This window comes from Eucyclogobius newberryi, unplaced genomic scaffold (genome assembly GCF_026437365.1).
Source record: "Eucyclogobius newberryi isolate DKJ021-1_F unplaced genomic scaffold, fEucNew1.0.hap1 SCAF_179, whole genome shotgun sequence".
NCBI lineage: Eukaryota > Metazoa > Chordata > Actinopteri > Gobiiformes > Gobiidae > Eucyclogobius > Eucyclogobius newberryi.
In genome coordinates, this window is record NW_027315811.1 from 74,554 (window position 1) to 95,369 (window position 20,816).

At 47.1% G+C, this 20,816-nt stretch overlaps 48 non-coding genes across 48 annotated transcripts; all 48 read right to left on the reverse strand.

Moving 5' to 3' along the window:
- Positions 1–127: 127 nt before the first annotated feature.
- LOC140363928 (5S ribosomal RNA) lies at positions 128–246 on the reverse strand. Its single transcript, XR_011927374.1, has one exon. It is a non-coding gene; the product is annotated as a 5S ribosomal RNA (ribosomal RNA).
- A 169-nt stretch (positions 247–415) lies between these two features.
- On the reverse strand, positions 416–534 carry LOC140363929 (5S ribosomal RNA). The gene has a single exon (XR_011927375.1). It is a non-coding gene; the product is annotated as a 5S ribosomal RNA (ribosomal RNA).
- Positions 535–700: 166 nt separating this feature from the next.
- LOC140363930 (5S ribosomal RNA) lies at positions 701–819 on the reverse strand. The gene has a single exon (XR_011927376.1). It is a non-coding gene; the product is annotated as a 5S ribosomal RNA (ribosomal RNA).
- A 168-nt stretch (positions 820–987) lies between these two features.
- LOC140363931 (5S ribosomal RNA) lies at positions 988–1,106 on the reverse strand. The gene has a single exon (XR_011927377.1). It is a non-coding gene; the product is annotated as a 5S ribosomal RNA (ribosomal RNA).
- Positions 1,107–1,272: 166 nt separating this feature from the next.
- Positions 1,273–1,391, reverse strand: LOC140363932 (5S ribosomal RNA). The gene has a single exon (XR_011927378.1). It is a non-coding gene; the product is annotated as a 5S ribosomal RNA (ribosomal RNA).
- A 165-nt stretch (positions 1,392–1,556) lies between these two features.
- LOC140363933 (5S ribosomal RNA) lies at positions 1,557–1,675 on the reverse strand. The gene has a single exon (XR_011927379.1). It is a non-coding gene; the product is annotated as a 5S ribosomal RNA (ribosomal RNA).
- A 149-nt stretch (positions 1,676–1,824) lies between these two features.
- Positions 1,825–1,943, reverse strand: LOC140363934 (5S ribosomal RNA). Its single transcript, XR_011927380.1, has one exon. It is a non-coding gene; the product is annotated as a 5S ribosomal RNA (ribosomal RNA).
- Positions 1,944–2,092: 149 nt separating this feature from the next.
- LOC140363935 (5S ribosomal RNA) lies at positions 2,093–2,211 on the reverse strand. Its single transcript, XR_011927381.1, has one exon. It is a non-coding gene; the product is annotated as a 5S ribosomal RNA (ribosomal RNA).
- A 169-nt stretch (positions 2,212–2,380) lies between these two features.
- On the reverse strand, positions 2,381–2,499 carry LOC140363936 (5S ribosomal RNA). The gene has a single exon (XR_011927382.1). It is a non-coding gene; the product is annotated as a 5S ribosomal RNA (ribosomal RNA).
- A 168-nt stretch (positions 2,500–2,667) lies between these two features.
- Positions 2,668–2,786, reverse strand: LOC140363938 (5S ribosomal RNA). Its single transcript, XR_011927384.1, has one exon. It is a non-coding gene; the product is annotated as a 5S ribosomal RNA (ribosomal RNA).
- A 166-nt stretch (positions 2,787–2,952) lies between these two features.
- LOC140363939 (5S ribosomal RNA) lies at positions 2,953–3,071 on the reverse strand. Its single transcript, XR_011927385.1, has one exon. It is a non-coding gene; the product is annotated as a 5S ribosomal RNA (ribosomal RNA).
- Positions 3,072–3,237: 166 nt separating this feature from the next.
- On the reverse strand, positions 3,238–3,356 carry LOC140363940 (5S ribosomal RNA). The gene has a single exon (XR_011927386.1). It is a non-coding gene; the product is annotated as a 5S ribosomal RNA (ribosomal RNA).
- Positions 3,357–3,524: 168 nt separating this feature from the next.
- Positions 3,525–3,643, reverse strand: LOC140363941 (5S ribosomal RNA). The gene has a single exon (XR_011927387.1). It is a non-coding gene; the product is annotated as a 5S ribosomal RNA (ribosomal RNA).
- Positions 3,644–3,792: 149 nt separating this feature from the next.
- On the reverse strand, positions 3,793–3,911 carry LOC140363943 (5S ribosomal RNA). Its single transcript, XR_011927388.1, has one exon. It is a non-coding gene; the product is annotated as a 5S ribosomal RNA (ribosomal RNA).
- A 149-nt stretch (positions 3,912–4,060) lies between these two features.
- On the reverse strand, positions 4,061–4,179 carry LOC140363944 (5S ribosomal RNA). The gene has a single exon (XR_011927389.1). It is a non-coding gene; the product is annotated as a 5S ribosomal RNA (ribosomal RNA).
- A 169-nt stretch (positions 4,180–4,348) lies between these two features.
- LOC140364205 (5S ribosomal RNA) lies at positions 4,349–4,467 on the reverse strand. The gene has a single exon (XR_011927635.1). It is a non-coding gene; the product is annotated as a 5S ribosomal RNA (ribosomal RNA).
- Positions 4,468–4,636: 169 nt separating this feature from the next.
- On the reverse strand, positions 4,637–4,755 carry LOC140363945 (5S ribosomal RNA). The gene has a single exon (XR_011927390.1). It is a non-coding gene; the product is annotated as a 5S ribosomal RNA (ribosomal RNA).
- Positions 4,756–4,921: 166 nt separating this feature from the next.
- Positions 4,922–5,040, reverse strand: LOC140363946 (5S ribosomal RNA). The gene has a single exon (XR_011927391.1). It is a non-coding gene; the product is annotated as a 5S ribosomal RNA (ribosomal RNA).
- Positions 5,041–5,206: 166 nt separating this feature from the next.
- Positions 5,207–5,325, reverse strand: LOC140363947 (5S ribosomal RNA). The gene has a single exon (XR_011927392.1). It is a non-coding gene; the product is annotated as a 5S ribosomal RNA (ribosomal RNA).
- A 169-nt stretch (positions 5,326–5,494) lies between these two features.
- Positions 5,495–5,613, reverse strand: LOC140363948 (5S ribosomal RNA). Its single transcript, XR_011927393.1, has one exon. It is a non-coding gene; the product is annotated as a 5S ribosomal RNA (ribosomal RNA).
- Positions 5,614–5,780: 167 nt separating this feature from the next.
- Positions 5,781–5,899, reverse strand: LOC140363950 (5S ribosomal RNA). The gene has a single exon (XR_011927395.1). It is a non-coding gene; the product is annotated as a 5S ribosomal RNA (ribosomal RNA).
- A 167-nt stretch (positions 5,900–6,066) lies between these two features.
- On the reverse strand, positions 6,067–6,185 carry LOC140363951 (5S ribosomal RNA). The gene has a single exon (XR_011927396.1). It is a non-coding gene; the product is annotated as a 5S ribosomal RNA (ribosomal RNA).
- Positions 6,186–6,340: 155 nt separating this feature from the next.
- LOC140364196 (5S ribosomal RNA) lies at positions 6,341–6,459 on the reverse strand. The gene has a single exon (XR_011927627.1). It is a non-coding gene; the product is annotated as a 5S ribosomal RNA (ribosomal RNA).
- A 156-nt stretch (positions 6,460–6,615) lies between these two features.
- On the reverse strand, positions 6,616–6,734 carry LOC140364249 (5S ribosomal RNA). Its single transcript, XR_011927675.1, has one exon. It is a non-coding gene; the product is annotated as a 5S ribosomal RNA (ribosomal RNA).
- A 159-nt stretch (positions 6,735–6,893) lies between these two features.
- LOC140363952 (5S ribosomal RNA) lies at positions 6,894–7,012 on the reverse strand. Its single transcript, XR_011927397.1, has one exon. It is a non-coding gene; the product is annotated as a 5S ribosomal RNA (ribosomal RNA).
- A 160-nt stretch (positions 7,013–7,172) lies between these two features.
- Positions 7,173–7,291, reverse strand: LOC140363953 (5S ribosomal RNA). Its single transcript, XR_011927398.1, has one exon. It is a non-coding gene; the product is annotated as a 5S ribosomal RNA (ribosomal RNA).
- A 149-nt stretch (positions 7,292–7,440) lies between these two features.
- Positions 7,441–7,559, reverse strand: LOC140363954 (5S ribosomal RNA). Its single transcript, XR_011927399.1, has one exon. It is a non-coding gene; the product is annotated as a 5S ribosomal RNA (ribosomal RNA).
- Positions 7,560–7,708: 149 nt separating this feature from the next.
- Positions 7,709–7,827, reverse strand: LOC140363956 (5S ribosomal RNA). Its single transcript, XR_011927401.1, has one exon. It is a non-coding gene; the product is annotated as a 5S ribosomal RNA (ribosomal RNA).
- Positions 7,828–7,996: 169 nt separating this feature from the next.
- On the reverse strand, positions 7,997–8,115 carry LOC140364206 (5S ribosomal RNA). Its single transcript, XR_011927636.1, has one exon. It is a non-coding gene; the product is annotated as a 5S ribosomal RNA (ribosomal RNA).
- A 169-nt stretch (positions 8,116–8,284) lies between these two features.
- Positions 8,285–8,403, reverse strand: LOC140363957 (5S ribosomal RNA). Its single transcript, XR_011927402.1, has one exon. It is a non-coding gene; the product is annotated as a 5S ribosomal RNA (ribosomal RNA).
- Positions 8,404–8,569: 166 nt separating this feature from the next.
- Positions 8,570–8,688, reverse strand: LOC140363959 (5S ribosomal RNA). The gene has a single exon (XR_011927403.1). It is a non-coding gene; the product is annotated as a 5S ribosomal RNA (ribosomal RNA).
- A 166-nt stretch (positions 8,689–8,854) lies between these two features.
- On the reverse strand, positions 8,855–8,973 carry LOC140363960 (5S ribosomal RNA). The gene has a single exon (XR_011927404.1). It is a non-coding gene; the product is annotated as a 5S ribosomal RNA (ribosomal RNA).
- A 169-nt stretch (positions 8,974–9,142) lies between these two features.
- Positions 9,143–9,261, reverse strand: LOC140363961 (5S ribosomal RNA). Its single transcript, XR_011927405.1, has one exon. It is a non-coding gene; the product is annotated as a 5S ribosomal RNA (ribosomal RNA).
- A 167-nt stretch (positions 9,262–9,428) lies between these two features.
- Positions 9,429–9,547, reverse strand: LOC140363963 (5S ribosomal RNA). Its single transcript, XR_011927407.1, has one exon. It is a non-coding gene; the product is annotated as a 5S ribosomal RNA (ribosomal RNA).
- Positions 9,548–9,715: 168 nt separating this feature from the next.
- On the reverse strand, positions 9,716–9,834 carry LOC140364235 (5S ribosomal RNA). The gene has a single exon (XR_011927663.1). It is a non-coding gene; the product is annotated as a 5S ribosomal RNA (ribosomal RNA).
- Positions 9,835–9,992: 158 nt separating this feature from the next.
- On the reverse strand, positions 9,993–10,111 carry LOC140363964 (5S ribosomal RNA). Its single transcript, XR_011927408.1, has one exon. It is a non-coding gene; the product is annotated as a 5S ribosomal RNA (ribosomal RNA).
- A 160-nt stretch (positions 10,112–10,271) lies between these two features.
- Positions 10,272–10,390, reverse strand: LOC140363965 (5S ribosomal RNA). Its single transcript, XR_011927409.1, has one exon. It is a non-coding gene; the product is annotated as a 5S ribosomal RNA (ribosomal RNA).
- Positions 10,391–10,559: 169 nt separating this feature from the next.
- On the reverse strand, positions 10,560–10,678 carry LOC140363966 (5S ribosomal RNA). Its single transcript, XR_011927410.1, has one exon. It is a non-coding gene; the product is annotated as a 5S ribosomal RNA (ribosomal RNA).
- Positions 10,679–10,847: 169 nt separating this feature from the next.
- Positions 10,848–10,966, reverse strand: LOC140363967 (5S ribosomal RNA). Its single transcript, XR_011927411.1, has one exon. It is a non-coding gene; the product is annotated as a 5S ribosomal RNA (ribosomal RNA).
- A 166-nt stretch (positions 10,967–11,132) lies between these two features.
- LOC140363968 (5S ribosomal RNA) lies at positions 11,133–11,251 on the reverse strand. Its single transcript, XR_011927412.1, has one exon. It is a non-coding gene; the product is annotated as a 5S ribosomal RNA (ribosomal RNA).
- Positions 11,252–11,417: 166 nt separating this feature from the next.
- On the reverse strand, positions 11,418–11,536 carry LOC140363969 (5S ribosomal RNA). The gene has a single exon (XR_011927413.1). It is a non-coding gene; the product is annotated as a 5S ribosomal RNA (ribosomal RNA).
- A 169-nt stretch (positions 11,537–11,705) lies between these two features.
- Positions 11,706–11,824, reverse strand: LOC140363970 (5S ribosomal RNA). The gene has a single exon (XR_011927414.1). It is a non-coding gene; the product is annotated as a 5S ribosomal RNA (ribosomal RNA).
- A 169-nt stretch (positions 11,825–11,993) lies between these two features.
- On the reverse strand, positions 11,994–12,112 carry LOC140363971 (5S ribosomal RNA). The gene has a single exon (XR_011927415.1). It is a non-coding gene; the product is annotated as a 5S ribosomal RNA (ribosomal RNA).
- A 167-nt stretch (positions 12,113–12,279) lies between these two features.
- Positions 12,280–12,398, reverse strand: LOC140363972 (5S ribosomal RNA). Its single transcript, XR_011927416.1, has one exon. It is a non-coding gene; the product is annotated as a 5S ribosomal RNA (ribosomal RNA).
- Positions 12,399–12,566: 168 nt separating this feature from the next.
- Positions 12,567–12,685, reverse strand: LOC140363975 (5S ribosomal RNA). The gene has a single exon (XR_011927418.1). It is a non-coding gene; the product is annotated as a 5S ribosomal RNA (ribosomal RNA).
- Positions 12,686–12,851: 166 nt separating this feature from the next.
- Positions 12,852–12,970, reverse strand: LOC140363976 (5S ribosomal RNA). The gene has a single exon (XR_011927419.1). It is a non-coding gene; the product is annotated as a 5S ribosomal RNA (ribosomal RNA).
- Positions 12,971–19,547: 6,577 nt separating this feature from the next.
- LOC140363719 (5S ribosomal RNA) lies at positions 19,548–19,666 on the reverse strand. The gene has a single exon (XR_011927179.1). It is a non-coding gene; the product is annotated as a 5S ribosomal RNA (ribosomal RNA).
- Positions 19,667–19,825: 159 nt separating this feature from the next.
- Positions 19,826–19,944, reverse strand: LOC140363977 (5S ribosomal RNA). The gene has a single exon (XR_011927420.1). It is a non-coding gene; the product is annotated as a 5S ribosomal RNA (ribosomal RNA).
- Between the last annotated feature and the right edge of the window lie 872 nt (positions 19,945–20,816).

Consider the following 20,816-nt stretch of genomic DNA (forward strand, 5'->3'; position numbering starts at 1 on the left):
ATCAAACACTGTCTTTTCGTGAAGAGTACCTTCACGCCACTTGCTCGGTCAAAATTGGGATATCTCAATGAAAAACTTCTTTTTTTTTTTTTTTTTTTTTTTTTTGACAGGTGAAAAAGTGTGAAAATGCTCACAGCACCTGGTATTCCCAGGCGGTCTCCCATCCAAGTACTAACCAGGCCCAACCCTGCTTGGCTTCCGAGATCAGACGAGATCGGGCTGGTCCAGGGTGGTATGGCCGTGAGCGAAATGTTCCAGGTCAAAACTCGTATAAATTGCTTTTTTTGCATCAAACACTGTCTTTTCGTGAAGAGTACCTTCACGCCACTTGCTCGGTCAAAATTGGGATATCTCAATGAAAAACTTCTTTTTTTTTTTTTTTTTTTTTTTTTTGACAGGTGAAAAAGTGTGAAAATGCTCACAGCACCTGGTATTCCCAGGCGGTCTCCCATCCAAGTACTAACCAGGCCCAACCCTGCTTGGCTTCCGAGATCAGACGAGATCGGGCTGGTCCAGGGTGGTATGGCCGTGAGCGAAATGTTCCAGGTCAAAACTCGTATAAATTGCTTTTTTTGCATCAAACACTGTCTTTTCGTGAAGAGTACCTTCACGCCACTTGCTCGGTCAAAATTGGGATATCTCAATGAAAAACTTCTTTTTTTTTTTTTTTTTTTTTTTGACAGGTGAAAAAGTATGAAAATGCTCACAGCACCTGGTATTCCCAGGCGGTCTCCCATCCAAGTACTAACCAGGCCCAACCCTGCTTGGCTTCCGAGATCAGACGAGATCGGGCTGGTCCAGGGTGGTATGGCCGTGAGCGAAATGTTCCAGGTCAAAACTCGTATAAATTGCTTTTTTTGCATCAAACACTGTCTTTTCGTGAAGAGTACCTTCACGCCACTTGCTCGGTCAAAATTGGGATATCTCAATGAAAAACTTCTTTTTTTTTTTTTTTTTTTTTTTTTGACAGGTGAAAAAGTGTGAAAATGCTCACAGCACCTGGTATTCCCAGGCGGTCTCCCATCCAAGTACTAACCAGGCCCAACCCTGCTTGGCTTCCGAGATCAGACGAGATCGGGCTGGTCCAGGGTGGTATGGCCGTGAGCGAAATGTTCCAGGTCAAAACTCGTATAAATTGCTTTTTTTGCATCAAACACTGTCTTTTCGTGAAGAGTACCTTCACGCCACTTGCTCGGTCAAAATTGGGATATCTCAATGAAAAACTTCTTTTTTTTTTTTTTTTTTTTTTTGACAGGTGAAAAAGTATGAAAATGCTCACAGCACCTGGTATTCCCAGGCGGTCTCCCATCCAAGTACTAACCAGGCCCAACCCTGCTTGGCTTCCGAGATCAGACGAGATCGGGCTGGTCCAGGGTGGTATGGCCGTGAGCGAAATGTTCCAGGTCAAAACTCGTATAAATTGCTTTTTTTGCATCAAACACTGTCTTTTCGTGAAGAGTACCTTCACGCCACTTGCTCGGTCAAAATTGGGATATCTCAATGAAAAACTTCTTTTTTTTTTTTTTTTTTTTTTGACAGGTGAAAAAGTATGAAAATGCTCACAGCACCTGGTATTCCCAGGCGGTCTCCCATCCAAGTACTAACCAGGCCCAACCCTGCTTGGCTTCCGAGATCAGACGAGATCGGGCTGGTCCAGGGTGGTATGGCCGTGAGCGAAATGTTCCAGGTCAAAACGGCCTTTTTTATATCAAACACTGTCTTTTCGTGAAGAGTACCTTCACGCCACTTGCTCGGTCAAAATTGGGATATCTCAATGAAAAACTTCTTTTTTTTTTTTTTTTGACAGGTGAAAAAGTGTGAAAATGCTCACAGCACCTGGTATTCCCAGGCGGTCTCCCATCCAAGTACTAACCAGGCCCAACCCTGCTTGGCTTCCGAGATCAGACGAGATCGGGCTGGTCCAGGGTGGTATGGCCGTGAGCGAAATGTTCCAGGTCAAAACGGCCTTTTTTATATCAAACACTGTCTTTTCGTGAAGAGTACCTTCACGCCACTTGCTCGGTCAAAATTGGGATATCTCAATGAAAAACTTCTTTTTTTTTTTTTTTTGACAGGTGAAAAAGTGTGAAAATGCTCACAGCACCTGGTATTCCCAGGCGGTCTCCCATCCAAGTACTAACCAGGCCCAACCCTGCTTGGCTTCCGAGATCAGACGAGATCGGGCTGGTCCAGGGTGGTATGGCCGTGAGCGAAATGTTCCAGGTCAAAACTCGTATAAATTGCTTTTTTTGCATCAAACACTGTCTTTTCGTGAAGAGTACCTTCACGCCACTTGCTCGGTCAAAATTGGGATATCTCAATGAAAAACTTCTTTTTTTTTTTTTTTTTTTTTTTTTTGACAGGTGAAAAAGTGTGAAAATGCTCACAGCACCTGGTATTCCCAGGCGGTCTCCCATCCAAGTACTAACCAGGCCCAACCCTGCTTGGCTTCCGAGATCAGACGAGATCGGGCTGGTCCAGGGTGGTATGGCCGTGAGCGAAATGTTCCAGGTCAAAACTCGTATAAATTGCTTTTTTTGCATCAAACACTGTCTTTTCGTGAAGAGTACCTTCACGCCACTTGCTCGGTCAAAATTGGGATATCTCAATGAAAAACTTCTTTTTTTTTTTTTTTTTTTTTTTTTGACAGGTGAAAAAGTGTGAAAATGCTCACAGCACCTGGTATTCCCAGGCGGTCTCCCATCCAAGTACTAACCAGGCCCAACCCTGCTTGGCTTCCGAGATCAGACGAGATCGGGCTGGTCCAGGGTGGTATGGCCGTGAGCGAAATGTTCCAGGTCAAAACTCGTATAAATTGCTTTTTTTGCATCAAACACTGTCTTTTCGTGAAGAGTACCTTCACGCCACTTGCTCGGTCAAAATTGGGATATCTCAATGAAAAACTTCTTTTTTTTTTTTTTTTTTTTTTTGACAGGTGAAAAAGTATGAAAATGCTCACAGCACCTGGTATTCCCAGGCGGTCTCCCATCCAAGTACTAACCAGGCCCAACCCTGCTTGGCTTCCGAGATCAGACGAGATCGGGCTGGTCCAGGGTGGTATGGCCGTGAGCGAAATGTTCCAGGTCAAAACTCGTATAAATTGCTTTTTTTGCATCAAACACTGTCTTTTCGTGAAGAGTACCTTCACGCCACTTGCTCGGTCAAAATTGGGATATCTCAATGAAAAACTTCTTTTTTTTTTTTTTTTTTTTTTTGACAGGTGAAAAAGTATGAAAATGCTCACAGCACCTGGTATTCCCAGGCGGTCTCCCATCCAAGTACTAACCAGGCCCAACCCTGCTTGGCTTCCGAGATCAGACGAGATCGGGCTGGTCCAGGGTGGTATGGCCGTGAGCGAAATGTTCCAGGTCAAAACTCGTATAAATTGCTTTTTTTGCATCAAACACTGTCTTTTCGTGAAGAGTACCTTCACGCCACTTGCTCGGTCAAAATTGGGATATCTCAATAAAAAACTTCTTTTTTTTTTTTTTTTTTTTTTTTTGACAGGTGAAAAAGTGTGAAAATGCTCACAGCACCTGGTATTCCCAGGCGGTCTCCCATCCAAGTACTAACCAGGCCCAACCCTGCTTGGCTTCCGAGATCAGACGAGATCGGGCTGGTCCAGGGTGGTATGGCCGTGAGCGAAATGTTCCAGGTCAAAACGGCCTTTTTTATATCAAACACTGTCTTTTCGTGAAGAGTACCTTCACGCCACTTGCTCGGTCAAAATTGGGATATCTCAATGAAAAACTTCTTTTTTTTTTTTTTTTGACAGGTGAAAAAGTGTGAAAATGCTCACAGCACCTGGTATTCCCAGGCGGTCTCCCATCCAAGTACTAACCAGGCCCAACCCTGCTTGGCTTCCGAGATCAGACGAGATCGGGCTGGTCCAGGGTGGTATGGCCGTGAGCGAAATGTTCCAGGTCAAAACGGCCTTTTTTATATCAAACACTGTCTTTTCGTGAAGAGTACCTTCACGCCACTTGCTCGGTCAAAATTGGGATATCTCAATGAAAAACTTCTTTTTTTTTTTTTTTTGACAGGTGAAAAAGTGTGAAAATGCTCACAGCACCTGGTATTCCCAGGCGGTCTCCCATCCAAGTACTAACCAGGCCCAACCCTGCTTGGCTTCCGAGATCAGACGAGATCGGGCTGGTCCAGGGTGGTATGGCCGTGAGCGAAATGTTCCAGGTCAAAACTCGTATAAATTGCTTTTTTTGCATCAAACACTGTCTTTTCGTGAAGAGTACCTTCACGCCACTTGCTCGGTCAAAATTGGGATATCTCAATGAAAAACTTCTTTTTTTTTTTTTTTTTTTTTTTTTTGACAGGTGAAAAAGTGTGAAAATGCTCACAGCACCTGGTATTCCCAGGCGGTCTCCCATCCAAGTACTAACCAGGCCCAACCCTGCTTGGCTTCCGAGATCAGACGAGATCGGGCTGGTCCAGGGTGGTATGGCCATGAGCGAAATGTTCCAGGTCAAAACTCGTATAAATTGCTTTTTTTGCATCAAACACTGTCTTTTCGTGAAGAGTACCTTCACGCCACTTGCTCGGTCAAAATTGGGATATCTCAATGAAAAACTTCTTTTTTTTTTTTTTTTTTTTTTTTTTGACAGGTGAAAAAGTGTGAAAATGCTCACAGCACCTGGTATTCCCAGGCGGTCTCCCATCCAAGTACTAACCAGGCCCAACCCTGCTTGGCTTCCGAGATCAGACGAGATCGGGCTGGTCCAGGGTGGTATGGCCGTGAGCGAAATGTTCCAGGTCAAAACTCGTATAAATTGCTTTTTTTGCATCAAACACTGTCTTTTCGTGAAGAGTACCTTCACGCCACTTGCTCGGTCAAAATTGGGATATCTCAATGAAAAACTTCTTTTTTTTTTTTTTTTTTTTTTTGACAGGTGAAAAAGTATGAAAATGCTCACAGCACCTGGTATTCCCAGGCGGTCTCCCATCCAAGTACTAACCAGGCCCAACCCTGCTTGGCTTCCGAGATCAGACGAGATCGGGCTGGTCCAGGGTGGTATGGCCGTGAGCGAAATGTTCCAGGTCAAAACTCGTATAAATTGCTTTTTTTGCATCAAACACTGTCTTTTCGTGAAGAGTACCTTCACGCCACTTGCTCGGTCAAAATTGGGATATCTCAATGAAAAACTTCTTTTTTTTTTTTTTTTTTTTTTTGACAGGTGAAAAAGTATGAAAATGCTCACAGCACCTGGTATTCCCAGGCGGTCTCCCATCCAAGTACTAACCAGGCCCAACCCTGCTTGGCTTCCGAGATCAGACGAGATCGGGCTGGTCCAGGGTGGTATGGCCGTGAGCGAAATGTTCCAGGTCAAAACTCGTATAAATTGCTTTTTTTGCATCAAACACTGTCTTTTCGTGAAGAGTACCTTCACGCCACTTGCTCGGTCAAAATTGGGATATCTCAATAAAAAACTTCTTTTTTTTTTTTTTTTTTTTTTTTTTGACAGGTGAAAAAGTGTGAAAATGCTCACAGCACCTGGTATTCCCAGGCGGTCTCCCATCCAAGTACTAACCAGGCCCAACCCTGCTTGGCTTCCGAGATCAGACGAGATCGGGCTGGTCCAGGGTGGTATGGCCGTGAGCGAAATGTTCCAGGTCAAAACTCGTATAAATTGCTTTTTTTGCATCAAACACTGTCTTTTCGTGAAGAGTACCTTCACGCCACTTGCTCGGTCAAAATTGGGATATCTCAATGAAAAACTTCTTTTTTTTTTTTTTTTTTTTTTTTGACAGGTGAAAAAGTATGAAAATGCTCACAGCACCTGGTATTCCCAGGCGGTCTCCCATCCAAGTACTAACCAGGCCCAACCCTGCTTGGCTTCCGAGATCAGACGAGATCGGGCTGGTCCAGGGTGGTATGGCCGTGAGCGAAATGTTCCAGGTCAAAACTCGTATAAATTGCTTTTTTTGCATCAAACACTGTCTTTTCGTGAAGAGTACCTTCACGCCACTTGCTCGGTCAAAATTGGGATATCTCAATAAAAAACTTCTTTTTTTTTTTTTTTTTTTTTTTTGACAGGTGAAAAAGTGTGAAAATGCTCACAGCACCTGGTATTCCCAGGCGGTCTCCCATCCAAGTACTAACCAGGCCCAACCCTGCTTGGCTTCCGAGATCAGACGAGATCGGGCTGGTCCAGGGTGGTATGGCCGTGAGCGAAATGTTCCAGGTCAAAACGGCCTTTTTTATATCAAACACTGTCTTTTCGTGAAGAGTACCTTCACGCCACTTGCTCGGTCAAAATTGGGATATCTCAATGAAAAACTTCTTTTTTTTTTTTTTTTTTTTTTGACAGGTGAAAAAGTGTGAAAATGCTCACAGCACCTGGTATTCCCAGGCGGTCTCCCATCCAAGTACTAATCAGGCCCAACCCTGCTTGGCTTCCGAGATCAGACGAGATCGGGCTGGTCCAGGGTGGTATGGCCGTGAGCGAAATGTTCCAGGTCAAAACGGCCTTTTTTATATCAAACACTGTCTTTTCGTGAAGAGTACCTTCATGCCACTTGCTCGGTCAAAATTGGGATATCTCAATGAAAAACTTCTTTTTTTTTTTTTTTTTTTTTTTGACAGGTGAAAAAGTATGAAAATGCTCACAGCACCAGGTATTCCCAGGCGGTCTCCCATCCAAGTACTAAACAGGCCAAACCCTGCTTGGCTTCCGAGATCAGACGAGATCGGGCGGGTCCAGGGTGGTATGGCCGTGAGCGAAATGTTCCAGGTCAAAACTCGTATAAATTGCTTTTTTTGCATCAAACACTGTCTTTTCGTGAAGAGTACCTTCACGCCACTTGCTCGGTCAAAATTGGGATATCTCAATGAAAAACTTCTTTTTTTTTTTTTTTTGACAGGTGAAAAAGTGTGAAAATGCTCACAGCACCTGGTATTCCCAGGCGGTCTCCCATCCAAGTACTAACCAGGCCCAACCCTGCTTGGCTTCCGAGATCAGACGAGATCGGGCTGGTCCAGGGTGGTATGGCCGTGAGCGAAATGTTCCAGGTCAAAACGGCCTTTTTTATATCAAACACTGTCTTTTCGTGAAGAGTACCTTCACGCCACTTGCTCGGTCAAAATTGGGATATCTCAATGAAAAACTTCTTTTTTTTTTTTTTTTTTTTTTTTTTTGACAGGTGAAAAAGTGTGAAAATGCTCACAGCACCTGGTATTCCCAGGCGGTCTCCCATCCAAGTACTAACCAGGCCCAACCCTGCTTGGCTTCCGAGATCAGACGAGATCGGGCTGGTCCAGGGTGGTATGGCCGTGAGCGAAATGTTCCAGGTCAAAACGGCCTTTTTTATATCAAACACTGTCTTTTCGTGAAGAGTACCTTCACGCCACTTGCTCGGTCAAAATTGGGATATCTCAATGAAAAACTTCTTTTTTTTTTTTTTTTGACAGGTGAAAAAGTGTGAAAATGCTCACAGCACCTGGTATTCCCAGGCGGTCTCCCATCCAAGTACTAACCAGGCCCAACCCTGCTTGGCTTCCGAGATCAGACGAGATCGGGCTGGTCCAGGGTGGTATGGCCGTGAGCGAAATGTTCCAGGTCAAAACGGCCTTTTTTATATCAAACACTGTCTTTTCGTGAAGAGTACCTTCACGCCACTTGCTCGGTCAAAATTGGGATATCTCAATGAAAAACTTCTTTTTTTTTTTTTTTTGACAGGTGAAAAAGTGTGAAAATGCTCACAGCACCTGGTATTCCCAGGCGGTCTCCCATCCAAGTACTAACCAGGCCCAACCCTGCTTGGCTTCCGAGATCAGACGAGATCGGGCTGGTCCAGGGTGGTATGGCCGTGAGCGAAATGTTCCAGGTCAAAACTCGTATAAATTGCTTTTTTTGCATCAAACACTGTCTTTTCGTGAAGAGTACCTTCACGCCACTTGCTCGGTCAAAATTGGGATATCTCAATGAAAAACTTCTTTTTTTTTTTTTTTTTTTTTTTTTTGACAGGTGAAAAAGTGTGAAAATGCTCACAGCACCTGGTATTCCCAGGCGGTCTCCCATCCAAGTACTAACCAGGCCCAACCCTGCTTGGCTTCCGAGATCAGACGAGATCGGGCTGGTCCAGGGTGGTATGGCCATGAGCGAAATGTTCCAGGTCAAAACTCGTATAAATTGCTTTTTTTGCATCAAACACTGTCTTTTCGTGAAGAGTACCTTCACGCCACTTGCTCGGTCAAAATTGGGATATCTCAATGAAAAACTTCTTTTTTTTTTTTTTTTTTTTTTTTTTGACAGGTGAAAAAGTGTGAAAATGCTCACAGCACCTGGTATTCCCAGGCGGTCTCCCATCCAAGTACTAACCAGGCCCAACCCTGCTTGGCTTCCGAGATCAGACGAGATCGGGCTGGTCCAGGGTGGTATGGCCGTGAGCGAAATGTTCCAGGTCAAAACTCGTATAAATTGCTTTTTTTGCATCAAACACTGTCTTTTCGTGAAGAGTACCTTCACGCCACTTGCTCGGTCAAAATTGGGATATCTCAATGAAAAACTTCTTTTTTTTTTTTTTTTTTTTTTTGACAGGTGAAAAAGTATGAAAATGCTCACAGCACCTGGTATTCCCAGGCGGTCTCCCATCCAAGTACTAACCAGGCCCAACCCTGCTTGGCTTCCGAGATCAGACGAGATCGGGCTGGTCCAGGGTGGTATGGCCGTGAGCGAAATGTTCCAGGTCAAAACTCGTATAAATTGCTTTTTTTGCATCAAACACTGTCTTTTCGTGAAGAGTACCTTCACGCCACTTGCTCGGTCAAAATTGGGATATCTCAATGAAAAACTTCTTTTTTTTTTTTTTTTTTTTTTTGACAGGTGAAAAAGTATGAAAATGCTCACAGCACCTGGTATTCCCAGGCGGTCTCCCATCCAAGTACTAACCAGGCCCAACCCTGCTTGGCTTCCGAGATCAGACGAGATCGGGCTGGTCCAGGGTGGTATGGCCGTGAGCGAAATGTTCCAGGTCAAAACTCGTATAAATTGCTTTTTTTGCATCAAACACTGTCTTTTCGTGAAGAGTACCTTCACGCCACTTGCTCGGTCAAAATTGGGATATCTCAATAAAAAACTTCTTTTTTTTTTTTTTTTTTTTTTTTTTGACAGGTGAAAAAGTGTGAAAATGCTCACAGCACCTGGTATTCCCAGGCGGTCTCCCATCCAAGTACTAACCAGGCCCAACCCTGCTTGGCTTCCGAGATCAGACGAGATCGGGCTGGTCCAGGGTGGTATGGCCGTGAGCGAAATGTTCCAGGTCAAAACTCGTATAAATTGCTTTTTTTGCATCAAACACTGTCTTTTCGTGAAGAGTACCTTCACGCCACTTGCTCGGTCAAAATTGGGATATCTCAATGAAAAACTTCTTTTTTTTTTTTTTTTTTTTTTTTGACAGGTGAAAAAGTATGAAAATGCTCACAGCACCTGGTATTCCCAGGCGGTCTCCCATCCAAGTACTAACCAGGCCCAACCCTGCTTGGCTTCCGAGATCAGACGAGATCGGGCTGGTCCAGGGTGGTATGGCCGTGAGCGAAATGTTCCAGGTCAAAACTCGTATAAATTGCTTTTTTTGCATCAAACACTGTCTTTTCGTGAAGAGTACCTTCACGCCACTTGCTCGGTCAAAATTGGGATATCTCAATAAAAAACTTCTTTTTTTTTTTTTTTTTTTTTTTTTGACAGGTGAAAAAGTGTGAAAATGCTCACAGCACCTGGTATTCCCAGGCGGTCTCCCATCCAAGTACTATACAGGCCCAACCCTGCTTGGCTTCCGAGATCAGACGAGATCGGGCTGGTCCAGGGTGGTATGGCCGTGAGCGAAATGTTCCAGGTCAAAACGGCCTTTTTTTATATCAAACACTGTCTTTTCGTGAAGAGTACCTTCACGCCACTTGCTCGGTCAAAATTGGGATATCTCAATGAAAAACTTCTTCTTTTTTTTTTTTTTTTTTTTTGACAGGTGAAAAAGTGTGAAAATGCTCACAGCACCTGGTATTCCCAGGCGGTCTCCCATCCAAGTACTAACCAGGCCCAACCCTGCTTGGCTTCCGAGATCAGACGAGATCGGGCTGGTCCAGGGTGGTATGGCCGTGAGCGAAATGTTCCAGGTCAAAACTCGTATAAATGGCTTTTTTTTGCATCAAACACTGTCTTTTCGTGAAGAGTACCTTCACGCCACTTGCTCGGTCAAAATTGGGATATCTCAATGAAAAACTTCTTCTTTTTTTTTTTTTGACAGGTGAAAAAGTGTGAAAATGCTCACAGCACCTGGTATTCCCAGGCGGTCTCCCATCCAAGTACTAACCAGGCCCAACCCTGCTTGGCTTCCGAGATCAGACGAGATCGGGCTGGTCCAGGGTGGTATGGCCGTGAGCGAAATGTTCCAGGTCAAAACTCGTATAAATGGCTTTTTTTTGCATCAAACACTGTCTTTTCGTGAAGAGTACCTTCACGCCACTTGCTCGGTCAAAATTGGGATATCTCAATGAAAAACTTCTTCTTTTTTTTTTTTTTTTTTTTTTGACAGGTGAAAAAGTGTGAAAATGCTCACAGCACCTGGTATTCCCAGGCGGTCTCCCATCCAAGTACTAACCAGGCCCAACCCTGCTTGGCTTCCGAGATCAGACGAGATCGGGCTGGTCCAGGGTGGTATGGCCGTGAGCGAAATGTTCCAGGTCAAAACTCGTATAAATTGCTTTTTTTGCATCAAACACTGTCTTTTCGTGAAGAGTACCTTCACGCCACTTGCTCGGTCAAAATTGGGATATCTCAATGAAAAACTTCTTTTTTTTTTTTTTTTTTTTTTTTTTGACAGGTGAAAAAGTGTGAAAATGCTCACAGCACCTGGTATTCCCAGGCGGTCTCCCATCCAAGTACTAACCAGGCCCAACCCTGCTTGGCTTCCGAGATCAGACGAGATCGGGCTGGTCCAGGGTGGTATGGCCGTGAGCGAAATGTTCCAGGTCAAAACTCGTATAAATTGCTTTTTTTGCATCAAACACTGTCTTTTCGTGAAGAGTACCTTCACGCCACTTGCTCGGTCAAAATTGGGATATCTCAATGAAAAACTTCTTTTTTTTTTTTTTTTTTTTTTTGACAGGTGAAAAAGTATGAAAATGCTCACAGCACCTGGTATTCCCAGGCGGTCTCCCATCCAAGTACTAACCAGGCCCAACCCTGCTTGGCTTCCGAGATCAGACGAGATCGGGCTGGTCCAGGGTGGTATGGCCGTGAGCGAAATGTTCCAGGTCAAAACTCGTATAAATTGCTTTTTTTGCATCAAACACTGTCTTTTCGTGAAGAGTACCTTCACGCCACTTGCTCGGTCAAAATTGGGATATCTCAATGAAAAACTTCTTTTTTTTTTTTTTTTTTTTTTTGACAGGTGAAAAAGTATGAAAATGCTCACAGCACCTGGTATTCCCAGGCGGTCTCCCATCCAAGTACTAACCAGGCCCAACCCTGCTTGGCTTCCGAGATCAGACGAGATCGGGCTGGTCCAGGGTGGTATGGCCGTGAGCGAAATGTTCCAGGTCAAAACTCGTATAAATGGCTTTTTTTTGCATCAAACACTGTCTTTTCGTGAAGAGTACCTTCACGCCACTTGCTCGGTCAAAATTGGGATATCTCAATGAAAAACTTCTTCTTTTTTTTTTTTTTTTTTTTTTGACAGGTGAAAAAGTGTGAAAATGCTCACAGCACCTGGTATTCCCAGGCGGTCTCCCATCCAAGTACTAACCAGGCCCAACCCTGCTTGGCTTCCGAGATCAGACGAGATCGGGCTGGTCCAGGGTGGTATGGCCGTGAGCGAAATGTTCCAGGTCAAAACTCGTATAAATGGCTTTTTTTTGCATCAAACACTGTCTTTTCGTGAAGAGTACCTTCACGCCACTTGCTCGGTCAAAATTGGGATATCTCAATGAAAAACTTCTTCTTTTTTTTTTTTTTTTTTTTTTGACAGGTGAAAAAGTGTGAAAATGCTCACAGCACCTGGTATTCCCAGGCGGTCTCCCATCCAAGTACTAACCAGGCCCAACCCTGCTTGGCTTCCGAGATCAGACGAGATCGGGCTGGTCCAGGGTGGTATGGCCGTGAGCGAAATGTTCCAGGTCAAAACTCGTATAAATGGCTTTTTTTTGCATCAAACACTGTCTTTTCGTGAAGAGTACCTTCACGCCACTTGCTCGGTCAAAATTGGGATATCTCAATGAAAAACTTCTTTTTTTTTTTTTTTTTTTTTTTGACAGGTGAAAAAGTATGAAAATGCTCACAGCACCTGGTATTCCCAGGCGGTCTCCCATCCAAGTACTAACCAGGCCCAACCCTGCTTGGCTTCCGAGATCAGACGAGATCGGGCTGGTCCAGGGTGGTATGGCCGTGAGCGAAATGTTCCAGGTCAAAACTCGTATAAATTGCTTTTTTTGCATCAAACACTGTCTTTTCGTGAAGAGTACCTTCACGCCACTTGCTCGGTCAAAATTGGGATATCTCAATGAAAAACTTCTTTTTTTTTTTTTTTTTTTTTTTTTGACAGGTGAAAAAGTGTGAAAATGCTCACAGCACCTGGTATTCCCAGGCGGTCTCCCATCCAAGTACTAACCAGGCCCAACCCTGCTTGGCTTCCGAGATCAGACGAGATCGGGCTGGTCCAGGGTGGTATGGCCGTGAGCGAAATGTTCCAGGTCAAAACTCGTATAAATTGCTTTTTTTGCATCAAACACTGTCTTTTCGTGAAGAGTACCTTCACGCCACTTGCTCGGTCAAAATTGGGATATCTCAATGAAAAACTTCTTTTTTTTTTTTTTTTTTTTTTTGACAGGTGAAAAAGTATGAAAATGCTCACAGCACCTGGTATTCCCAGGCGGTCTCCCATCCAAGTACTAACCAGGCCCAACCCTGCTTGGCTTCCGAGATCAGACGAGATCGGGCTGGTCCAGGGTGGTATGGCCGTGAGCGAAATGTTCCAGGTCAAAACTCGTATAAATTGCTTTTTTTGCATCAAACACTGTCTTTTCGTGAAGAGTACCTTCACGCCACTTGCTCGGTCAAAATTGGGATATCTCAATGAAAAACTTCTTTTTTTTTTTTTTTTTTTTTTTGACAGGTGAAAAAGTATGAAAATGCTCACAGCACCTGGTATTCCCAGGCGGTCTCCCATCCAAGTACTAACCAGGCCCAACCCTGCTTGGCTTCCGAGATCAGACGAGATCGGGCTGGTCTTTTTTTTTTTTATCTTTTATTATCAAAAACATCTTAAAACAAGTATTTACATATATTTACATGAATGTACAGACATACATGACACACAAGGGCAAGGGAATGGGATACACAAGGGCAAGGGGAGACGAGACAAAAAATTACAGAAAATCAAACACACAATCATTCTCGAAACATTCTTCAGTGATGGGGGGTGATGCGGGGGTCAGAAGAGGATGTCCAGGTTTCCAGAGGGTGTGAGGTGGATCAGGGTGTTGTGGGGGACGAGGTGGGTGATGAACCGGTGCTCTGCTGCCATGTGGAGGTGTCGGAGGTGTGCGGCCAAGAGTCCTTTGAAGATGGGCCAGGGTGCTGCTGTTTTATTGTCACGGAGATGGATGTTCCTGTTGAGATATAATGTGTACCGGGCTATGGAGAGGGTTAGTCGGGCGAGATGGGTGTTGGCTCCAGAGCGACTCTGTCCGGGACCAAAGAGGAGGAGCCAGGGCTCCTGGTCGTCCCCTCCTAGGGCCGCCGGCGGTGGGAGCCTCCAGGACAGCCTCCGAGCGAGGAGGTCCTGCAGTCGGGACCAGAACGGGCGGACGGCCGGGCAGGTGTACAGCATGTGCTCCAGGGTCTCGGGGGGTCCGTGGCCCACGGGGCAGTCCGCAGCGTAGCTGTCGGGAAGAAATGCGTGCAGTGCTGCGGATGTAAAGACGATCCTGTGTCTAAATCTGAAGTCAAAATGACCTACGTTATGTGGGGTGTACCAATTAAAGATGTTGGCCCAGATGGTTGCGATGGTGCGTGCGGGGAATGTTAATGACCATTTGTGTTCCGAGGCGGGACGCCCGAGCACTCCCGGCAACAACAACTGATACAGGATGCGGGTGGGTAGGTCTGTGAAAATCCTAAACCTCCCCGTGCTAACAAATACATTAAAATTCAACTTACCTGTCGTGCTCCCCATTTGGCCCAAAGTGCTTCCCCAATGCCTGACCAGATTCCTGTTAAAAATACTTACCATACCACTAATATACTTTCTCCTAAACACTTTACCTGCTAACCTAAAACACTTCCCTATGTAATCTACACTAAAATTACCTTTCACGTCGAATACCTTACCTACATATTCCAGCCCAGCCTCCTCCATCGCCCCACTGATCATGCACTCGCGCTTCCCGGGGGGAGCGGAGAGCAAGTCAGGGTTATGACGGAGGGGCATGTGCGCGAGACCCTCACCGCTGTCTGGAACCGCCACAGTCAGGGGCCTGAAAGTCCTCCACGCCTCCAAGAGTTCCCTCTCGAAGGGGGGGAGGCCCTCCAGGACCGAAACAGGGGGCAACAAACACAAATTATAAACACCAAACTTACCTAGACTATTAACAAACTCACCTATATAATCCTTCCATGGAGCATCTACCTCAACGTCTAGAAATTTCCGAATTGTTTTCAGCCTGAAGGCCTTCTTCCTTAACTCTAAATCTGCTAACTTTAAACCTCCCTGATCGTACTCACCTATCATAACCTTATGTGCAATAAAGCCCCTCTCACGATTCCACAAAAAGTGGTTTATCACTAACCTTAATTTGTTAGCATAGACCCCCGGCAGGCCGTACACGGAGAGTGCATGGTTCAACATGGACATGCACAAAGAATTTACAACTAAGACTTTACCTTTTAATGTCAGATTACGACGTCTCCAAAAATTCAAGCGCGCTGTAATTTTCTCGCACAAAGGCGACCAAAGTGCAGTACGACACGCCTCCTCGTCTCTGCCCAGGGGGACGCCGAGGACCTTGTAGGAGTCCCCCGCCTCCCGGAGCTGGACAGGGAGAGGAACAGGCGTGACGCTGCCGCAAAATTTAACCGTGGTTTTATCGAAATTGATTTTGGCCCCTGAAGCGAGGCCGTAAACATTGAGCACGTGGAGAGAGGCGTTCAGGCTCTCCACGTCTCGGAGGATCAGATTCGTGTCATCTGCGTACTGAAAAATTTTGACTTCCCTACCCGCAGGCGTGGTCAGTCCCCTCACCGCCGCGTCCGCCCTCAACATGGCCGCCAAAGGCTCAGCGGCGATGCTGTAGAGGAGCGACGAGAGGGGACAGCCCTGCCTGACTGATCTTTTTAAGGGGAAAGAGTCAGTTAGAAACCCGTTGACTTTGACCTTACTGACCGCAAAGGAATAGATGAGCTGTAGCCAATTAACAAACCGTTCGCCGAAACCTAACTTACCTAATACAGTCCAGAGGAACGAATGCTCAACTCTGTCGAACGCCTTGTTAAAGTCTACACTAACGTGAATACCACCGGTCGCGTGCATCTGCCGAAGGAGATATCTCAGAGACAAAACTGTGTCTGAGATGTCCCTCCCGGGGACGCTGTAGGCCTGCGAGGGGTGTATGACGGATCCAATCACACGCTTTAACCTACCTGCTAATACCTTTGCTAAAATTTTATAGTCTACGTTCAAAAGGCTAATGGGCCTGTAGTTGGCGAGGCTGCTCCTGTCGCCCTTCTTAAAAAGCAGAGTGACGACACTCATCGCAAAACCATCGCCAACTCTACTCTCACTCTCAAAATCCTGATATAATAGGAGTAGGATCGGAGCTAACCTGGAAGCGAAACGCTTGAAAAACTCACAGGTTAGTCCGTCCTCTCCGGGGCTTTTCCCTGTATTTAAACTCTTGACTGCAGCCTCTATCTCCATGAGAGACAGAGGCGCGTCGCACAGCTCCCTATCCTCCCTGCTCAGTGTGCGCTCCAGAGCACCTACAGCCTGGTCTAAAGCCTGCTCTGCCACTCCGTCTGAACTAAAAAGCCTACTATAGAAATCCTGCGCTGTCTCTAAAACCTCACTTACCTCGGAAACAATCTTACCTGTCTTATCTATCAACTTATCTATGTGCATCTTTCCCTGTGTAACCTTCTCACAGCCGAAGAAGAACGCTGTCGAGCGTTCTCCTTCGACTGTGTGTCTGGCTTTTGCCCTCAAAATTGCACCCTGACACCTACTTACCTCCAGCTGCTCCAGCTCAGCGCGCACCACCAGGTACTCTGGATCCACAGGGCCAGTGGTGGAAGCTGCGCCCTGGTCCAGGACCTGCAGGCGCTGGCGGAGAGCGGTCTCCCTCCTGGTCGACAGCCACGCCTTGTGTTTGCTGTAATTGACACAGAGCTTTTTAATGCGTGTTTTTGCCGTCGGCCACCAATCGACCACGCTGTCGATCAGCTCCAGCTCCATGTCAAATACATCAAACAAAAAGTCCATTTTCCTACAAAAAGTTTCATCACCGAGGATGGAGCTGTTTAGGACCCACAGTCCTCCATTCCTCGGTGATGAAACTAACCCAAAATAAATATCTAAAGTGGAGTGATCACTCAAGCCTGACCACTTGTAGGAAGCACCACTGACTCTCTGTGCCAGGTCTGAGGAGGCAAAACAGAGGTCAATGCGGGACTGCTTCAGGACGCCCTGGACGACCTGCCGCCTGGAGAAATCCTTCAGGAAGGGGTGGACGAACCGCCACACCTCCGTCAGGTTCCTGCTGGCGGCTTCTTCCAACAGGGCTGTCCTGGCAGTGCTGTTTTTAAAAGAGTTGTTAATGCCGATGTCTGTCTTGCAAAGTGTTGTATTAAAGTCACCGATTATGATTGTATTGTCGTTCGCAAAGCGAAATATTTTTTTGAAGAATTGCCTCCTCAGACCATCATCGTTCGGGGCGTAGATGTTAATTAGTCTGAACTTCACTGTGTCCGTGAAGTCCAGGACCAGGAAGGAGCCCTCTGGGTCGGCGTGTACCAGGGTGGGTTGGCCTAAGACACCAGGCCTCACCACCGTGGCCACACCGCGCGAGCACGCCGTGCCCAGGGCCCAAAATACAGAGCCTACTCCCATGCTCCGCACTTGTTGCGCGTGGCTGACATCCCAGTGCGTTTCTTGGATGCAGAGCACGTCCCACTTGGAAAAGTGTAACGCGCTCTGCATCCGCACTGGGCTCCGCAGGCCGCCTGCGTTCCAAGAGGACAAGGAGAACGCCATTAAGAGGAGACCTTGGAGGATGTAACCCATCTTTTATTTAGACTTCTTTTTGGCGCCCGTCGCATCCGACTGCCACACTCTTTTTCTGACTTCACGGGTGGAGAAATCCATGAAGTCATCATTAAAAACAGTCTCGAGCTCACCTCGTGGGGCAGAGCTGCGTGTGGAGGATGGTGGGTTGATGGAGCTTTCTGCTGGCGCTTTTGAAGTGGTTGGAACGGAGGAGGCAGAGCCGCTCTCAGCAGCAGCGCCCTCTCCGTCTCCTGCCACCTGCTTCCTGCGTCTTGCCCCTTTCTTATCCTTCTTCTCCACCTGTCCCCTCTTACCACCGTCCGACTGGAGCTTGGGATCATCACCCAGCCCTGTGGTGATGTCCCCCCCTTTGGAGGTAAGATGCGGGGCCTGTCCCGCACCCATCCTCCTCCCGGGTTCAGCCTCTTCCTCCACGGGCTTAGGAGTTGGACCCTCACGAGTCCCCTCCCTCTGGTCAGGAGGAGCAGTTTGTCCTGCTCCCACCTTCCCAGACGCCAGCGCTGAGCCGAGCACCATCTCCAGTGCGACGGACGCCTCCTCGTCTGAGGAGTCAGAGGAGCAAGAGGAGCCAGACACCTCTGGCTCCCCTGACTCCTCCACAGCCTCCTCCTCCAAAAACTCCTCTACTTCGGAGAGAGCAGTTGCGGGCACGTTCTGGGCCACGTCACTGCTCTCTCCTCCAATGGCGTCCTCCCTGTCCTCCCCTCTGTCCTCCCCTCTGTCCTCCTCTCTGTCACCCGCACCACACGGACATAAGTGGCGGAACATGCGGCACTCTCTGCACTTCGGGGCCCGCTGCGCGACGCACTCGCGCGCGTAATGCCCCTGGCTCCCGCAGTTGCGGCACAGAAAGTCAGGGCACTCCCTCAGAATATGGCCAGGCTGGAGACACCCCCTACACACCCGCACCTGCCTGTCGTGTATTACCCTGAAGTACTCGGGGCCCCCCGCGGTGTCAAACCTGACAGAATACGGTAAGGACTGCACCGTGTCCGTGAACCTTACCCGTACAAACCTGGTGCCGTCCGCCACGTTCGTCCCCGGCCACATTCTCCTCCTCACCTCGGAGACCGCAGAGACCCCCCAGGCGTAGAGCTTGGCCAGGATCTCCTCGTCCTCGATATAAGCCGGCAGCCCCATGAAGGACACGACCAGCTCATCCACCGAGATGTCACGGGCGTGAACCCTGACTCCTCCAATGCAGTACCCGTCCAGGAGCCGCTCCTTCGCTTTAGTGGTACTGACGGTTACTTCATATTTGTCCTTCGAGATGAGTCTGCACGCTACTATGGAGCCGCACACCTCCTGAGTCGATTTCAAAAAAGCTAGTGGCGTGATTTGTGCTCCCTCCGTCAACTCCAACACCACAGTGAGTTCTTTCATAAATTTCATTCTTCTTTCTTCGTTCTTTCTATTATTTACAGATTCTTTCAAACTTTGTCTTGCCTTTGTCGTGTCCATTCCAGTGTCCGATGCCGTGTTGTCCGTCCTTTGAGCCATGCTCACAAAAAACAAAAAATCCACCTCCCAGTAAGTTTACTGGGAGGGGAACAAACAAAAGAACTGAAAAAAGTAAATGAAAATGACCAAAATAACGATTAAAAACTCAAAAAAAACTCCCAAACCTCCAGCTCCAGACCATGCAGCACACCACAAATTGCACGCACCTGCACTCTAAAGTATAGACTTCCCTGCCCTCCGGCGAGGGGAAGCCCCCGTTTCAAGACTGCTGCTGCTCCCTTTTTTCCCATACAGGACGAGACTTAGACTGCAATTGTTCCTTGAACATGGAGGAATAGTCTTATACTGCCGAGGCTGTCGCTATTCCCTTTCCCCATGGAGGACCAGTATTGCGCTGTTGCTTTTCCTTTCTCATGGAAGAACAGTCTGACACAGCCCAGTTCTCACCTGGAGTTACCAGTTTTCGCCATATACAACCAGGGAGGACCAGTTTTACGTGCTGCTGTTCCTTGCATCATGGAGGGATAGTCTTAGACTGCCAGACCGTCGCTGCTGTTCCCTTTGTTCCCATGGAGTACCAGTCTTAGACCGCTACTGTTCCTGATCATGGAGGAATAGTCTTAGACTGCCGAGGCTGTTGCTATTCCCTTTGTTCCCATGGAGGACCAGTATTTGTGCTGTTGCTGTTCCTGATCATGGAGGAACAGTCTTAGGCTGCCGAGGCTGTTGCTATCCCCTTTGTTCCCATGGAAAGGACAAGTCTTAGGCTCTACTGTTCCTGTGTGTAATGGGGGTAGTTTTGCTCACAGCACCTGGTATTTCAAGGAGGTCTCCCATCCAAGTACTAACCAGGCCCAGCCCAGCTTAGCTTCCGAGATCAGACGAGATCGGGCTGGTCCAGGGTGGTATGGCCGTGAGCGAAATGTTCCAGGTCAAAACGGCCTTTTTTATATCAAACACTGTCTTTTCGTGAAGAGTACCTTCACGCCACTTGCTCGGTCAAAATTGGGATATCTCAATGAAAAACTTCTTATTTTTTTTTTTTTTTTTTTTTTTGACAGGTGAAAAAGTGTGAAAATGCTCACAGCACCTGGTATTCCCAGGCGGTCTCCCATCCAAGTACTAACCAGGCCCAACCCTGCTTGGCTTCCGAGATCAGACGAGATCGGGCTGGTCCAGGGTGGTATGGCCGTGAGCGAAATGTTCCAGGTCAAAACTCGTATAAATTGCTTTTTTTGCATCAAACACTGTCTTTTCGTGAAGAGTACCTTCACGCCACTTGCTCGGTCAAAATTGGGATATCTCAATGAAAAACTTCTTTTTTTTTTTTTTTTTTTTTTTGACAGGTGAAAAAGTATGAAAATGCTCACAGCACCTGGTATTCCCAGGCGGTCTCCCATCCAAGTACTAACCAGGCCCAACCCTGCTTGGCTTCCGAGATCAGACGAGATCGGGCTGGTCTTTTTTTTTTTTTTTTTATCTTTTATTATCAAAAACATCTTAAAACAAGTATTTACATATATTTACATGAATGTACAGACATACATGACACACAAGGGCAAGGGAATGGGATACACAAGGGCAAGGGGAGACGAGACAAAAAATTACAGAAAATCAAACACACAATCATTCTCGAAACATTCTTCAGTGATGGGGGGTGATGCCGGGGTCAGAAGAGGATGTCCAGGTTTCCAGAGGGTGTGAGGTGGATCAGGGTGTTGTGGGGGACGAGGTGGGTGATGAACCGGTGCTCTGCTGCCATGTGGAGGTGTCGGAGGTGTGCGGCCAAGAGTCCTTTGAAGATGGGCCAGGGTGCTGCTGTTTTATTGTCACGGAGATGGATGTTCCTGTTGAGATATAATGTGTACCGGGCTATGGAGAGGGTTAGTCGGGCGAGATGGGTGTTGGCTCCAGAGCGACTCTGTCCGGGACCAAAGAGGAGGAGCCAGGGCTCCTGGTCGTCCCCTCCTAGGGCCGCCGGCGGTGGGAGCCTCCAGGACAGCCTCCGAGCGAGGAGGTCCTGCAGTCGGGACCAGAACGGGCGGACGGCCGGGCAGGTGTACAGCATG